Below are 16248 nucleotides of genomic sequence, written 5' to 3' on the forward strand. Positions count from 1 at the left end.
GAGAGGTATTGGTGAGGTTGTAGATATTCAACCAAATACTATTGAGTTCATCAACCCTTTTGCAAGAGAAGGTGAGGAGAACCCAGCACAAAATCCAACACAAAATCAACCCACAATGCCTAAGTTTTCATCACATTCCGTACCCACCGAGGAGAACCTACCCAATAGTACTCCCACACCACAAATCTAACCGGAAATTTTATTGCCAAATCCGCATTTATCCAATTAGTCGAAAGAAGCCAATTTGGGGGGATGCCTAGTGAAGACCCTCATTCTCATATGGAGACTTTTTGTGACTATTGTGATGCGATTTCTCAAACCGGTGTAACTCAAGACAAAATTCGATGGGTCTTATTTCCTTTTTCTCTAATTGGCACCGCGAAACAATGGTTGAAAGGCCTTGATAAGGCTACTCTCAGAATTGATTCTTGGAAAAAGTTGGCTCTAGCTTTCTACAAAAAGTTCTACCCACCGGAAAAGACTAACATGCTAAGAGCTCAAATCACGGGCTTTAAGCAAAGGGATGAAGAATCATTGTATGAAGCTTGGGAGCGGTTTAAGGGAATTTGTCGCTCATGTCCTCACCATGGACTTAGCGAGTGGTTCTTGGTACAACAATTTTGGAACGGTCTTTATGAAGATTCAAGGAACATTCTCAACATGGGATCAAATGGAATATTCATCGAAGTTGATGACAATCAAACTTGGAACAAAATTGAGGAAATGGCGGTCCATAACTCACAATATAGTAGACCTCGCAAGGCTACTAGAGGGGGAAAGCATGAAGTGGACTCCATTACTCAATTGGGTGCTCAACTTAGTGCTCACATTGATACCATTAATTTGAAGTTTGAAAAAGCTATGGCTAGACTTGAAGAAGCCTCAAAATCACCAAAGCATCATGTTAATGCCATGACGGCATCTTCATCAATCCCAAGTGGGATATGTGAGAATTATGGAACTTTGGGACATGACCAAAGTGAATGTAGGGGAACAAATGAACAAGTGAATGCTTTCCAAGCATACAAGAGTGGTACCCCTTATTCAAACTATTACAATGAAAACACCAAATTCCATCCAAATCTCTCATACAAAAGCCAAAATGTTCAAAACCCTCAAACAACATACACCCCACCTCCCATGAGAAACCAAAATCAAATACCCTTTTACAACCAAAACCAAGGTTACCAAAATCAAACTCCATACAATCAACAAAATGACCAAGGTTTTGATGTTCAAAAAGCGGTCCTCCAAATGCAAAAGAATCAACAAGAGTTTTTCACTCAAATGCAAAAAGATAGTCAAGCAAAGGAAACCACCATCAACAACATCCTAGCTCACACCAAAATGTTGGAAACCCAATTGACCCAACTAGCATCTTCAAGCTCACAAAGACAAAAGGGGCAATTACCAACTCAAAGTAATCCCCCAAGACATGAAACGGTTAGTGCCATTCACTTGAGGAGTGGTACAAGGTATGAAGCACCGAAGAAGCAAGTTGAGGATGAAGTTGTGGAAGCTAGTGATAAAGAAGAAATTGTGCAAAACTCCAAGGATGGAGAACCATCAAAAGAAGAAATTTCAAAGAAAAATGAAGGCAAGGTCAAGGAGAAGGAGCCCATTGTGATTAGACTTCCTTTTCCAAGTCGTCAAGCAAGCCCAAATTTGATGACCAACTTGGAAAATTTATGGAAATTGTGAAGAATTTGGAAGTCTCAATTCCTTTCACGGAATTAATCAATCACGTGTCGGGGTATGCAAAATACATGAAAGACATCCTCACAAAGAAGAAGTCGATCCGGAAGCTTGAGACTATCGCCTTCACTAAGGTGAGTAGTGTAATACTTCAAGGGAGTTCACCTCCAAAACTCAAAGATCCGAGAAGCTTCTCAATACCGTGTACCATTGGCGACACCACGATCAACAAAGCCTTATCTGATCTTGGGGCTAGTGTGAGTGTTATGCCGTACTCGGTGAGTAAAAGGTTGGGGATGGGAGAGCTTAAATGCACCAATATCACACTCCAAATGGCCGATATATCGACGAAGACACCATTAGGGATATGGGAAGATGTTCCCGTAAGAATTGGGAAATTTTTCATCCCGGTGGACTTTGTCATTGTTGACATGGAAGAAGATTCCAACATTCCAATCATTCTAGGAAGACCTTTCTTACACACCGCGGGTGCGGTGATTGATGTGAAGCATGGAGAGCTCACTCTAGAAGTGGGAGATGAGAGCATAACTTTCAATCTTGACAAGACCATGAGAGCTACCCGTTTGCATGAACCATGCTTTATGGTTGATCATTATAGCCGAAAGGATGATAGGAAGAAGTCGGAATTCCAATGGAAGAAGAAAATTGAAGATGCTCCATTCAAAGAGCAAGTGAGTTGTAGCAAAGAGAGCTTGAAAAGCTCACCAAAGTCGAGCAATGAAGAGGATGGCCTCATTGGCGAAGACAAGAAAATGGGAGAGTTGTCTCCATCAACTCAAGAGATATTTAGTGATCAAGTGGATGAAGTTTGTGGTCTTTGGGACAATGAGTTTGAAGGGATTTTCAATCCCTATATTGGTAATGCTATCGATCAAGACCGACAACAAGGGCAAAGGTCTATTGAAGATCTTTATCATGATAATGAACAAGCTTTTGATTACTTCTTCAAGGTGTTGAGCAACATCAACAACATCTTGGACATGCCCCCATGACATCTCACTAAGGATGAGAGTTTGGTGGAGTCCTCCCTAAACCACCATTTGTAAATATTTCTAACTCCCTAACTCGCATTTTAATTCTTACATTGCATTTTTGTCATTTTTGGATTTTTATGCTTTGATTAAGATAATTATCATTTTTGAGAGGAGTGAGGGAGGGACTAATGATTCAATTGATGTGTAGTGCTTTAGCTTAGTGTGGGGATAGCAATTGCCTAGGCTATTCATGCCTTAGTAGTGCCCCCACAATGAAGAACATGGGATTTTGAAGAATGAAAAATGACAAGGGATATGCAAGTACACAAATGGAACTGAATCTGGGTAAAACAGGGAGAATCCAAGCGTTTTCAAGGGAATCCGCCCGTCTTCAGGCAATACGGGCGTCTTTGTAAGAATCCGCCCGTCCATCTGAGCTGAAATTTTGAAATTTTGGGACTGTTGATAAATTCGAGCGTCCTGCAAGAGAAGACGCCCGTCCTCAGAAAGACGACCGTCCTCAGAAAGACGCCCGTCCTGAAAGGAGAGACGCCCGTCTTTTTGGCTGGGAAAAACAAGAAATCTCACTGGAAGAGAATCCGCCCGTCTTTATCAGAAGACGTCCGTCCAGTAGTTGAACAATTTGAGCGTCTTTATTGAAAGACGCCCGTCTTTAGGCGAGAACTCTGAAGCCAAAACAAGCAGAATCCGAGCGTCGCGAAGGAAAGACGCCCGTCTTCCCCTGCAATTCAAAATTTTTCGGGTCTTTTATAAACCCCATCCCCCATTCATTTCTTCATTTCTTCATTCAAAACACTACCCATAAACCCCAAAACTCAAAACCCTCATCCTCTCCATCACAAAAACAAGATTTCCTCAACCACATTCATCAAAATCAAATCAAATCATCCTTCTAACAAAAATTAATCACTCCTCTTTCAACAAAAATCAAACCAAGCACCAAAATCTTCAACCTTTGAGTCCATTTTTGAAATTATAAAGGCAAAGACTTTCACCTTAAAATCGACTTGGGTTGTAACACCCCCTCATACCAAGGTACCTTACCAAGGACTACCCTAGCATGAAAGGCTGTTACCATCTCGGTTTCCCGAGGTTAGTATATCAAAGTTACAAATTCCAAACAACATTTATTAAAGTATAAAAGTTAAAGATTACACTATCTCAGACCAACTCAAAATAAACGTACAAGGTCTCAATACAAATGAAATCCAAGACATCTAAACTCATAACAACGGAAGCTAGACTTGACGTGGTGACTCCCATGATTGTCCCATAGCTAAACATCCGCACACTGTCACACCGCTCACCATCCCCGAATGGATCACCGCAGTTTTACAAAACAACAACACGGGGTCGGTACTACTCAATCAATATAAGACAACAACAATACAACCAGTTGATCATCGATCTCACACAAGAATCGACTACACACCGAAGTGTGTAGCCCCCGCCAGATTACCCATCGCACAGGTAATCCTCGCCTTGATGGGTGACCGCACCCATCCCCACCTAGTCCGGCTCATCAACGAGCGACTAACAATCCCTGTCCCTTAATGTGCACATCCCTCCCGTGACGGGTTCCACGGAGGGCGAACTAGGGTGTGAAGCCACTCCCGCAAGTGACTCCACCACAATCACACACACACATCACACATTGTCACAACACCACAACCGTCACAACACCACCACACCAACACAGTCTCCACAACACCTATCCTCCGATGATCGTGCAGATAACAACAATTATGAACATATGCAATCTCAATCAATTAATAACGATCTTGAGTAGGAGAAACCCTACCTTAGCAATCAACAGTGGGAAAGGACTTGAACACTCAGAAAGGCTCCTCTACGAAGACTTCTCCTATAACATAATCATATCACACAATTACACATTGCACAATCCCCATATTTCCCCAATTTCGTAAACATACAGTAACCCCAACGAATACAAACAACATAGAATAACACTTACCAACAGTAGGATGAGGAAAAGTACGTAAGGACTCCGAAGGTTTCGCAATCAACAAAGCAAAGGGGTGATTAAGGAGTAATTAGGGAGAGATTAGGGTTACGTAAGAATGATGAAGTAGAAATGATATTTTGAAAACTGACGCGGATATAAAATAAATCTTAAACGCTCCCTAATCAGACCGTCGAAATAACACTTCGCCAAACCGGACACTCGGTCGAGTAAGTGTATACTCGGCCGAGTGTCTCATACTCGGTCGAGTGTTCACTTTACTCGGCCGAGTGTTCCTCGGCAGAACCAAAACAATACACAACCTCAGCACTACTCGGCCGAGTAGGTTCTACTCGGTCGAGTAGTCACCAAGGAAAATCCGTAGTGTTACAATCCTCCCCCCTTAAAAAGAACTTCGTCCCGAAGTTCACACTCTACTATAAAATAAAGCACAACACTACGCCACAAGGCTACACCAACCACATATAACAACACCAAGGAACTATACAAGTCACCACAAAAATCATTATCCCGAGTCAAAGCAAAACAACAAACAAAACGAAACACGACCGCGAAGTTCCAACCCAACCTATAAAACATGGACACTTAACACCAACTCCACAAACTACTCTTCCTTCCACAACATGGCTCACGATATCGTCTCAATTATAGTATAGGCTCTCAATACTGACTCCATAACATTACTTCCATAACACTCAATAGCACTCAATCCACAAATGAAGATCAATCATCAAAACGGAATGTTACATTCTATCATCCTTAAAACGAACTTCGTCCTCGAAGTTTACTCAAACACATAAACATCATCTTCCAACTGTCAAAACTATTAGACTCATAATCATTATCATTCAATCACAACATCATGTTGAAATATTCTCTCATTGCTAAACATCGAACTACTACAAGCACGGTCATGACCTTTAATAAAATCAACACAAATATCCGTCCTTTATGCTACACCAACACTCTACTTCCAATTATACTACCCTATGCACAACCATCAAAATCTCTTTTATCGCATCCTACTCCTCTTAAGATAAATGTTACGTCCTCGTAACTCACTAATACTAGATCCTTAGTTATACCTCTCATTATCTTCATCACCACCACATGTCAAAGATAACCACTTATAATCTGAACAGTCGCCATGCATATATCTTAGGCTCTATTACTTAAACAACTCTCATCCTTCAATTCACTCGTCACACCCCCTAACCTATACCTCAAAATCTTTAACCTAACCCAAAACTTCAACTCTTCCACATTACCGCAACATGACATATATCTTTATATAAACTATATAAAACTCATATCACCAAAAGCATAATTCACACTCCACACTTGTTACGTACACTCACACTAGATCCTCAAGTTCTTTTCTTTCATTACCGCAAAACTCATACATAATCGAACATGACACTAATTCCCAATATCCCGCACTCACTATCTCAACAAAAGATTATGAACCACTTGTCGCTTTCAGATCATTACAACACATATTCCACGAATCACTTGTCATGACTATGACTACCGATGCCTCATCTTAAAACAAGATAAAAATTTCGTAACAACTTCTCACAATCTGTGTCCCATCATGAGAATATCACTATACCATGACAACAACGAAAACATATACAACTCTCTTTCACATCATACTCTACCCTCATTCCCAAACTGAAACTGGTAAGAAACATCAACAAAACAAAACAACAGTCTTTATGTTCAACCAAAACTCACAAGGAACAGCAGCAAACAAAACAACCATCTATGTTTAACTGGTATGCACTTACGAAAACTCGTATTATAGTCATCTCACCTACTCCACCACAACCGGTGACAACATCGCAACATTGCCACCAACAACAGCACCACAAAGTGCGAAAATACCCGCATCACAACAAGAAGTACCGTGCCCGGATCACCACCCGAGGCACCACAACCACACCGATAGACATCACAACATACACAATCCCATAAACACGACTCATTATAACATCTTGGACAACAAACTTACTCAAAAGCGCTTTACCAGATCACAACACCATACATAATACGGAATAAATAGACAAGAATCTCATGCATACCATCCATACTTTTCATGGAATAAACATATATCATGAATACACATGCAAGTATAACCAGTCTTGTCAGACCACCCAAACTATCACTTTTTTGATCATCATTCCATTAAGTTACCGTATCCAACATATATTACAAACATTCATATAACAACTTTATGACTATCACACCATACCGCATCTCGTGAGGTCACAACCTCACACAAACATTTACATACTCCTAAGACCCATAATCACATCCAAATAGTCAATCCTGATTACGTAAGTTACCACTTGACAATGAATACCTCTTATCCAGACTTAACTCAGGTGCCCTTCATAACATATCTTCTTTTACACACAATTATCACCACCCGGCAAACGTAGCCATATCATCTGTACCCAACTACTAACGAATACCTCATATATCCATACCTTAAAATCCCTCATAACCAAACATTAATCACCTTCACAAAATCAACCTCATTAGAACAACTAACTTCCCCAAAATAACATCATCCTCAACCACTAGTGACAATACTATGACACCAACATTTTTCATGTGACTTCTCTCTTACTATCACTTCTTAATATAACAACCCCTTTTCCTCCCTTTGGTTCTCATCCCAAACGACAAACATCAAATATATCAACAAAAATCACCTTAACACTATTTCCAATTTCATCCGTAATCGTATCGTCACCCGACTCACCACCAAAATCTCATATCGTGCAAATTCTTTACCCAACTTTTGCTTTCTTTAATTCCTCGAAACTCATGATTATCATGTTGTCCTGGAACTTCTATATAACTGTAACTCAAAATCCTCATGATAGTATCATACATCTCTACGATTCCTTACTTTTATATCACATATCCTCAGTGAACATGTTCCTAGTTTACTCCCCTTATTCTTTTCTTTTACCCTCGACAAACTCCCTTAATGATTCAACTCTTCATTATTTCTGTCTAACTCTTAAGTGCTCCGGTTACCTTCACATTGCTCCAAACTCAATTCCCATTATTTTATGTCGATATCATCTCACTCTTTCTTACCATGGGTCTTCTCTCATTATACTATAACTCCCAATTGTCACTAATCTATCCATAAAATCAACGTTTAAAGTTCAAACAATTGCATCTCCCTTTTTACATCACTAGGAAACCAAAATTCATCTCATAACGTTAGCTGCCCAAAGAATTACTCACTAGGCTCACATCGTGAAAATTCCAAATTCCCAAACTTGGTCACCATCTACAAATCCACGTCGCGACATAACTCTATCTAAGTTCACTATATACCCCTCTTCTCCATCCCTCTAAAGCAACCTTTCATTACATATATCCTTAAGCAACACAATGCTAACCGTCTCCCTCTATAAGTCCTTACACATCCCGAAATGTCACTATTCGTATCTCTCATCTCAATCTTTCATTCTCATGCTTCTTTACACTTACATCACCCTTGCCCATATACACTTACTTTTATACTACTCAATACACGACTGTTTCACTCATCATATCTCACAAAACATGCTCTTTACCTCGATTAGCTCATCATTCTTCCCTTTTCTTTTTCCACTATCCTTCACAACCACATTAACACATGTCTTCCTTACCCAACACATGTCCCTCATAAGCCATCATTCTCCATGTCATACCTTCCGGTAACTTACGTATCAAGACCGTCTCACCTATAAAAGAATGCGTTAAGACTCAAAACATACATGTGTATATACCCTATGACTCAAAACAATGAAAAACATAGCCACCAGCTCAAAACAAAAGTAAAAACATAGCCACCGACTCAAAGTGGCCGCCCAACGAGTTACTCCGTCGAATACATAACATACTAGGTCGAGTACAAGGTACTCGGTCGAGTTTTCGACTCCAGAAGCAAACTCAATTGTCGCAGAAGGATTACTCGGTCGAGTATTGGGAACACTCGGCCGAATAGACCTTACTCGGTCGAGTATGAGACTACTCGGCCGAGTTCACGACTCCAGACGCTAAACAGTATTATCACAGAGAGATTACTCGGCCGAATATGGAATACTCGGTCGAGTATAAAAGACACTCGGCCGAGTAGGGACTACTCGGTCGAGTATAGGCGCAGATTCAAGACCGTCAGTTTTCAGAAAACAGTCATATCTCACTCGTTACTTGGTCAATCCGGGCGTGTGACCTATCGTTAGAATCGTAAGAGGACAAGCTATCACCTCAACTTGGAATCACAGCAATACCATTTCTCGAACTAGACTTATAACAGTTTTAAGGCAACCCTTCCGTAATCGGTATTCAGATAAATCAAGCTTTCTAATGCCAAAACAACTTGAACATGCATAAGGCAACAAAAACAACTTAATACTTCTAAATACCAGTACACAAGTGAACTCTTATCATACTCACATGAAAATTAAACACGACATTCACATATACAGACGCATGACCTTAATCACATGCTTCTACCAACAATCAGGCATTAAAATCATCATATTCATATGCACATGTACCACTACCATACTTCATGCTCAACATTGTATTAAACAGGTAACATGATCACATTCTTCATGCTCAATATCAACCAGATACAATTTCACAATTCACTTTTCATCTTTTACCATGTTCCAACACTTAACATGCCAACATATTCCATGCTCAAAGTTTCAACTTCAACAAATCGTCGATACATCTTTCAACTACTACCATATTCCACTTCTTTCCTCATTTAATCCAACCATGCACAAGATTCAAACTACAGATATCAAACACACATAACTCAAACATACAACAGTTTCCCCCCCATGTGACCGGCTTGAGATCGTAAGGGCCTTAGTGCGACTCCGGGACGTCTCCCAAGTCTTTGCGGTAGCTCCAAACAACTCTCCCCGGGTTCATTTTATTTAGACTCCCTAAGTTCATTGAGTTCATTAGTTTTAGGTGCCAGAATCGTCGGCTCTGATACCACTTTGTAACACCCCCTCATACCAAGGTACCTTACCAAGGACTACCCTAGCATGAAAGGCTGTTACCATCTCGGTTTCCCGAGGTTAGTATATCAAAGTTACAAATTCCAAACAACATTTATTAAAGTATAAAAGTTAAAGATTACACTATCTCAGACCAACTCAAAATAAACGTACAAGGTCTCAATACAAATGAAATCCAAGACATCTAAACTCATAACAACGGAAGCTAGACTTGACGTGGTGACTCCCCATGACTGTCCCATAGCTAAACATCTCGCATTACTGTCACAATCCGCTCACCATCCCCGAATGGATCACCGCAGGTTTTACAAAACAACAACACGGGGTCGATACTACTCAATCAATATAAGACAACAACAATACAACCGGCTGATCATCGATCTCACACAAGAACCGACTACACACCGAAGTGTGTAGCCCCGCCAGATTACCCATCGCAACAGGTAATCCTCGCGCGCGATGGGTGACCGCAGCCCATCCCCACCTAGTCCGGCTCATCAACGAGCGACTAACAATCCCCGTCCCTTAATGTGCACATCCCCTCCCGTGACGGGTTCCACGGAGGGCGAACTAGGGTGTGAAGCCACTCCCCAAGTGACTCCACCACAATCACACACACAGCATCATGTTTGTCACAACACCACAACCGTCACAACACCACCACACCAACAACGTCTCCACAACACCTATCCTCCGATGATCGTGAGATAACAACAATTATGAACATATGCAATCTCAATCAATTAACAGTACTGAGTAGGAGAAACCCTACCTTAGCAATCAACAGTGGGAAAGGACTTGAACACTCAGAAAGGCTCCTCTACGAAGACTTCTCCTATAACATAATCATATCACACAATTACACATTGCACAATCCCCATATTTCCCCAATTTCGTAAACATACAGTAACCCCAACGAATACAAACAACATAGAATAACACTTACCAACAGTAGGATGAGGAAAAGTACGTAAGGACTCCGAAGGTTTCGCAATCAACAAAGCAAAGGGGTGATTAAGGAGTAATTAGGGAGAGATTAGGGTTACGTAAGAATGATGAAGTAGAAATGATATTTTGAAAACTGACGCGGATATAAAATAAATCTTAAACGCTCCCTAATCAGACCGTCGAAATAACACTTCGCCAAACCGGACACTCGGTCGAGTAAGTGTATACTCGGCCGAGTGTCTCATACTCGGTCGAGTGTTCACTTTACTCGGCCGAGTGTTCCTCGGCAGAACCAAAACAATACACAACCTCAGCACTACTCGGCCGAGTAGGTTCTACTCGGTCGAGTAGTCACCAAGGAAAATCCGTAGTGTTACATGGGTATACTTGGAAATTGAAGATTTTCACTCTTTTCTTGGTTCAAACATCAATGGCAAGGACAAAAGGAGCAACAAAGGCACCTAAGGCAAAGGCACTATCAACAAGCTAAAAGAGTCTTCAAGCAAAGAAAGCCTCATTGGCTATGGTGGTAGCTAGCTCAAACTTGGAAGTGCAACAAAAACAACCTCCCTTGGAAGCAACAACATCAACAACTCCGGAAATTGCTCAACTTTCGAACTATCCGGAGGTAATTTTCATCTCTAACTCCCATAGGGAAACATTTACCAAGTATGCTAGAAAATCCTTTCTATCCACCAAGTTTATTTGTGAAGATGCCTTAGATAAGTTGGGTGTCCTTGAGCAAACCAAAGCCTTCTTTGAAGCCATGGGGTTGGGAAAATTGTTTGCAACAAAAGAATTGACATACCCCTCCCTTATCTTAGAATTCTTGAGTTCTTTGAAAGTTACTAAGGTAGAGACAATGGAAAACATCGAGTTCTGCCTAGCTAATGTGAGTAGGCGCATCACCTTTGAAGAATTGGGTAAAGCATTGGGTCTTAGCGATTCACATAGTCATTTCAAGAATCCCGAAAAGTATGACCCCGCTCCTCTTTGGGAGGCAATTTCCGGAAGGATATTTGAGAACTATCATGCTAGTCGCGCTCTATTAGTCCACCATCCGGGCATTAGAGTGTGGCATAAGGTCATTGGGAATACCATCATTGCAAGAAAAGACACCAACCACTTTACCAAGCTCGATTGTGTTCTTCTTGAGTCGGCCTTAAATATTGGAAGGGAATTCACCAAGCCTTTCAATTCTCTAAGGCTTTTGGTGGATAGATGGCTAAATGTTGATTGTGGGAAGCAAGGCACCACCGTTATTGTAAATGGAGGTCTAGTCACTCTTTTGGCTAAGTACTTTGATCCGTATTTCAACAAGGATAGCAAGTATGTGCTGAAAAAGGGGGGTCATCTCATTGATATGGATGTTATGATTAACAAGTACATGTGGGTTACCCATAACCCTCTTGACACCAAGTATGGGTGGCTCACCAATGAGGCTAGATCATTTACTTTGCCATCTAAGATTTGTCGTTTGAGTGTCCATCGGACCAACTGCCTCCTTCCCCTTTCAAAAGAAGCCGAATAAATTATCCGACAACAAAGGGATGAAGTTGAAATGCCCTCCTCTTCCATTGTCACACCACCCTATCCTTTCAAAGTACCAAGAGTTCAAACCCGAAGGTGTTGAAGCAAGCAAAGATTATGTGACTCTACTTATGCAAGAGATGCACAAGCAAGCTTTTAAGGATCGGGAAGATGCTTACTTAGCCCAATATCCACCCCTCCTTCATTTAGCTAGGCAAGGACTACTTGATCCTTCATGTCCTTTGCCTAGTTGGGCAGATAGGGAAGTCTTCTATCCGAGTGCATCTAGGGGAGAGATTCCGGGTGACGATGAGGTTGTCGGTGATGAGGTTGTTGATAGCATTGATGAAGAGGCTAGTGAAGAAGAAGAAGAGGATGATGAAGAAAGTGAACAAGAAAGTGAAGAGGGAAGCGGTGATGAGTCCACTTCTATTGAGGAAGATGATGATAATGATGATATGGTGGAAGACTAGCAAGCTTTGGAGGCTCCTACCCTCTTGAGGTTTGCTTACTTCTTTCTTTGTTTTATTTTACTTTATCTGGATCATGGTTGGTTAAGTCCTAGCAACATGGAGGACTAACACCTCGGCCCCATTGAGGTGTTCTTATTTCATTGTTCCCATTTTTGAAAATCTAAAATGACAAATTTAGTTTCATGCATTGCATCTTATGTGCATGAACTACCCCCAACTTTAGGACATTAGAAATAATGTCTAGCTCGGTTTGGGGAAGTACATGCATATGCAATGGGAGGTAATCTAAATTACGCTCTCCGTCATAAACAAAAAACCATGCATCATGTAGTGTAGATTAGTGTAGCTTGCATTTAGAGTAGAATTCATGCATCATGCTTGCATGATTTCCCATCATTTTGGCCATTGAGGACAATGCCCATATTAGTGTGGGGATGGGGAATTCTAACTTAACTTTTATTCAAAAATCCAAAAAAATTGAAAAAATTGAAAAACCATAAAAATTTAAAAAAGATTGAAAAACCAAAAACAAGTTCATTTCCTTTGTAGTGTAGTCATGTATATATTGTGTTTGTTTTATCCTTGTTCACATTGATCGACTACGCCACATCTGAGACATGAGGATATTGAAGACTGCATGGTATGATCTTTACAATCTCCTTTTTCCTCTTTATGTTAATGACTATGTGGCTTTATTTTGATTGATGCGGTATAACAATGTGAACTTAGGACTTGCATTTAGTTTATATGTCATATTAGTTGGTAGAATCATTTGCATTAGGATGTTTATATGCTAGTTGCATCATGGCATGTAGTTTGCATGTTAGAAAAATTTTGCGAAACCGTCTACTTTGGAAGCTTGACAAGTGTATATAGGCCCTAGTAGATGCTTTTTCTTCTTAAGACTTTGCTTGTTAGAATATTTGTAAAACACCCTAGGATGTGCCATGCTAGTATCCTTTGACCCATGGATTAAGGCCTAGTCAAGAGTACCTTGTGGTGTGATAACTCCTTGGCTACCGTTTATTCCAAGGTGACCCTTGAAACCATGCATCCATCCATCATCCATGTTCTACCACATTTTTTGTCATCAAAGGGAATTGGCACAAAAAGAAATCAATTTGAGTTCAATGAAATGAAAAGTGAAAGAAAGTTTGCAAAAAAATGCATCAAATGAAAAGAGGAGCAAAAATAGAACTCCTAAAGCTTCAAATATAAGCCACCCTCACTACATATGGGGTGACTTTGAAAATGTTCAAAGAGAAATGCAAAGAAAAGTTGAAAGTTGTCAAGTGTTGAAATGCCAAAAATAAAAAAGAAATGGCAAAGAAAGTGTTCTCAAATGTCAAATGCCACAAGAAATTGAGGGGAAAAACAAAAACAAAAGCAAACTCCCAAAGTGAAACTAAAATATCTATTGATCTCTTTATCCATCGTATCCATTTTTGTGCATGGTAGAGAGGAGACGACCCTTCTTCTTGTCTAGGCAAGAGGGGAAATTCCGCGATCCTCCACTGTTTTTAACACCATAGGCAGTCTATTATTGACAAAAGCATTTAACGATTGAGGACAAAGGTACCCTAGCTTGACACAACTTGGAGGTGATTTATTGGTATCCTTCTAGGCTTAGTAGTTTGAAGAAATTGCATCTATGAAGGAATGTGTACACTTGAATTGCTTCCCTTGTAGATAATTTCCGCCACTTAGATGAGGAAAGTGGCTATTCTTTTGTAGATGCATCCATTACTTGATTTTGTGCGCTTAATGTTTGGATATGTCGCCATTTTGGCAAGACCCACCTTGCCTTGCAAGAAGGCATCCTACCTCATGGTTGTCTTGTTGTGAGTTGAAGGGGCGGAGTGAGACCCGCTAATTGTCTCATATCGGCTATGTTATTAGGTTAGTTTAAAATAATGGTCCTAGTCTTTGTAGCCTCTTTACTCGGAACGAGCAAAGGTTCGGTTTGGGGATATTTGATGTGACCATAATTAGAGCACATTTAGTCCCCGAATTAGCCTTGTTCCCATGCTTTTTAGTGCATATTTGGGTCATTTATTATCTTTAGTCCTTTGTTTTGCATATTCTTTGAGGTTTTGATCCCTTGGTAAGAAAGGAGTGCAAACCTTGCATTTTCATGGCAAAATGAGGCTAAATTGATTGAATTCAATGACCAAGCATCAAGGAGAGACAAGATTAGAAGGCCTTTGTACATATTATAGTAGATGGGCAATGATGAGAAAAGATCCTTGCATCCCCGAGGAAATCCCCAAGGATTTTATGAAGAAAAAGGAAGAAAAGAAGAAGGAACAAGACTGCACAGCAATCCGTGCGTCTTCCCCAGAAGACGCCCGTCTCCACCACCACAATCCGTGCGTCTTCTCCCCAAGACTCCCGGGAAAAAGACCCAGAAGACGCCCGTCTTCACCCCAAGACGCCCGAGCAGAAACCACCAAATCCGCCCGTCCCGTGCTGAAGACGCCCGGATTCTCAGGCAGACCCATTTCGTCTTCTTCAAGCTTCAAGGAAGGATGCACATCTTCTTCTAGAGACCGGAGTCTCCCTAGAGACCGGAGTCTTTCCAAAAAGACCGGCGTTTCCTTAAGTAGGGACTTCATCGTCATTTAAGCCCTTAGTTAACCCTAATTCATCCACCTAATCCCCACTATAAATACCCCATTAGTCTAAATAGAAGAGCATGTTCTTCTTAGCAATCTTTAGTGTAGTTAATATCAATCAAATCTCTCTTTAATCTTGTAATCAACAATTAATCAAGTTTTAATACAAGTTTTATTTCCTTAATCTCTCTCTTGTTCATCCTTTATTTTGGGTAATTGAAGAATATTTGGGTTATTATTGGGAGATTGACAACCTCTCAATCAAGCATCAAGTACTTCTTTTATTCTTTGCTTTATTATTGGAATCATTAGTAGGTATAATTCTCTTAATCCCTCTTTAATTATTGTTAATCACTTTCATTTATTCATCATGTTTCACTTTGTTGGTATGATTGACAACCTTGCTAGCATGTTCAACATGATAATGAGTGAGTAGTTTCTTAGCTAGGGTTAATGGGTAATTAGGGGAAACCAACATGGGGAATGATTCATGCTTAAATTAATATGCTTTCATAGTTTATTTGCTTGCTTGTTGTGATCTCAACTCATGCACATGTTATGTTTGATGAAATGTGAGCCTATCAACCTTGCATTTTTTACCCATCACCTATCTTTTCAATGAGACTTGTAAGACATAAACCAACTCGAGTCTCATTAGACCATGCATGTTGTTGAGTAAGGAAGACTAAGTCGACTTGTAGGTGTTGTACAATCTAATCGATTTGGCTCCGGGACTCAAACTTTCCTAGGATTGTAAGATATAAACCAACTCGATCCATTACAACAATAATTGCTTGCTTATATTTTTGAGAACATGTTTGTATGATCAATCCCCATGAATCCCATATGACCCCATGACACCCTAGTGCTTTTTATCAATTGTTTACATCCCTTTTAATTCATCTTGCTTGTTTACTTTCATTGCTATTTTAGTTTAGT

The 16248-nt window shown here is 40.3% G+C and overlaps 1 non-coding gene across 1 annotated transcript; it reads right to left on the bottom strand.

Moving 5' to 3' along the window:
- Window positions 1–486: 486 nt before the first annotated feature.
- LOC141639214 (small nucleolar RNA R71) lies at window positions 487–593 on the bottom strand. Its single transcript, XR_012542417.1, has one exon. It is a non-coding gene; the product is annotated as a small nucleolar RNA R71 (small nucleolar RNA).
- Window positions 594–16248: the final 15655 nt, after the last annotated feature.

Source organism: Silene latifolia, unplaced genomic scaffold (assembly GCF_048544455.1).
Source record: "Silene latifolia isolate original U9 population unplaced genomic scaffold, ASM4854445v1 scaffold_303, whole genome shotgun sequence".
Lineage (NCBI taxonomy): Eukaryota > Viridiplantae > Streptophyta > Magnoliopsida > Caryophyllales > Caryophyllaceae > Silene > Silene latifolia.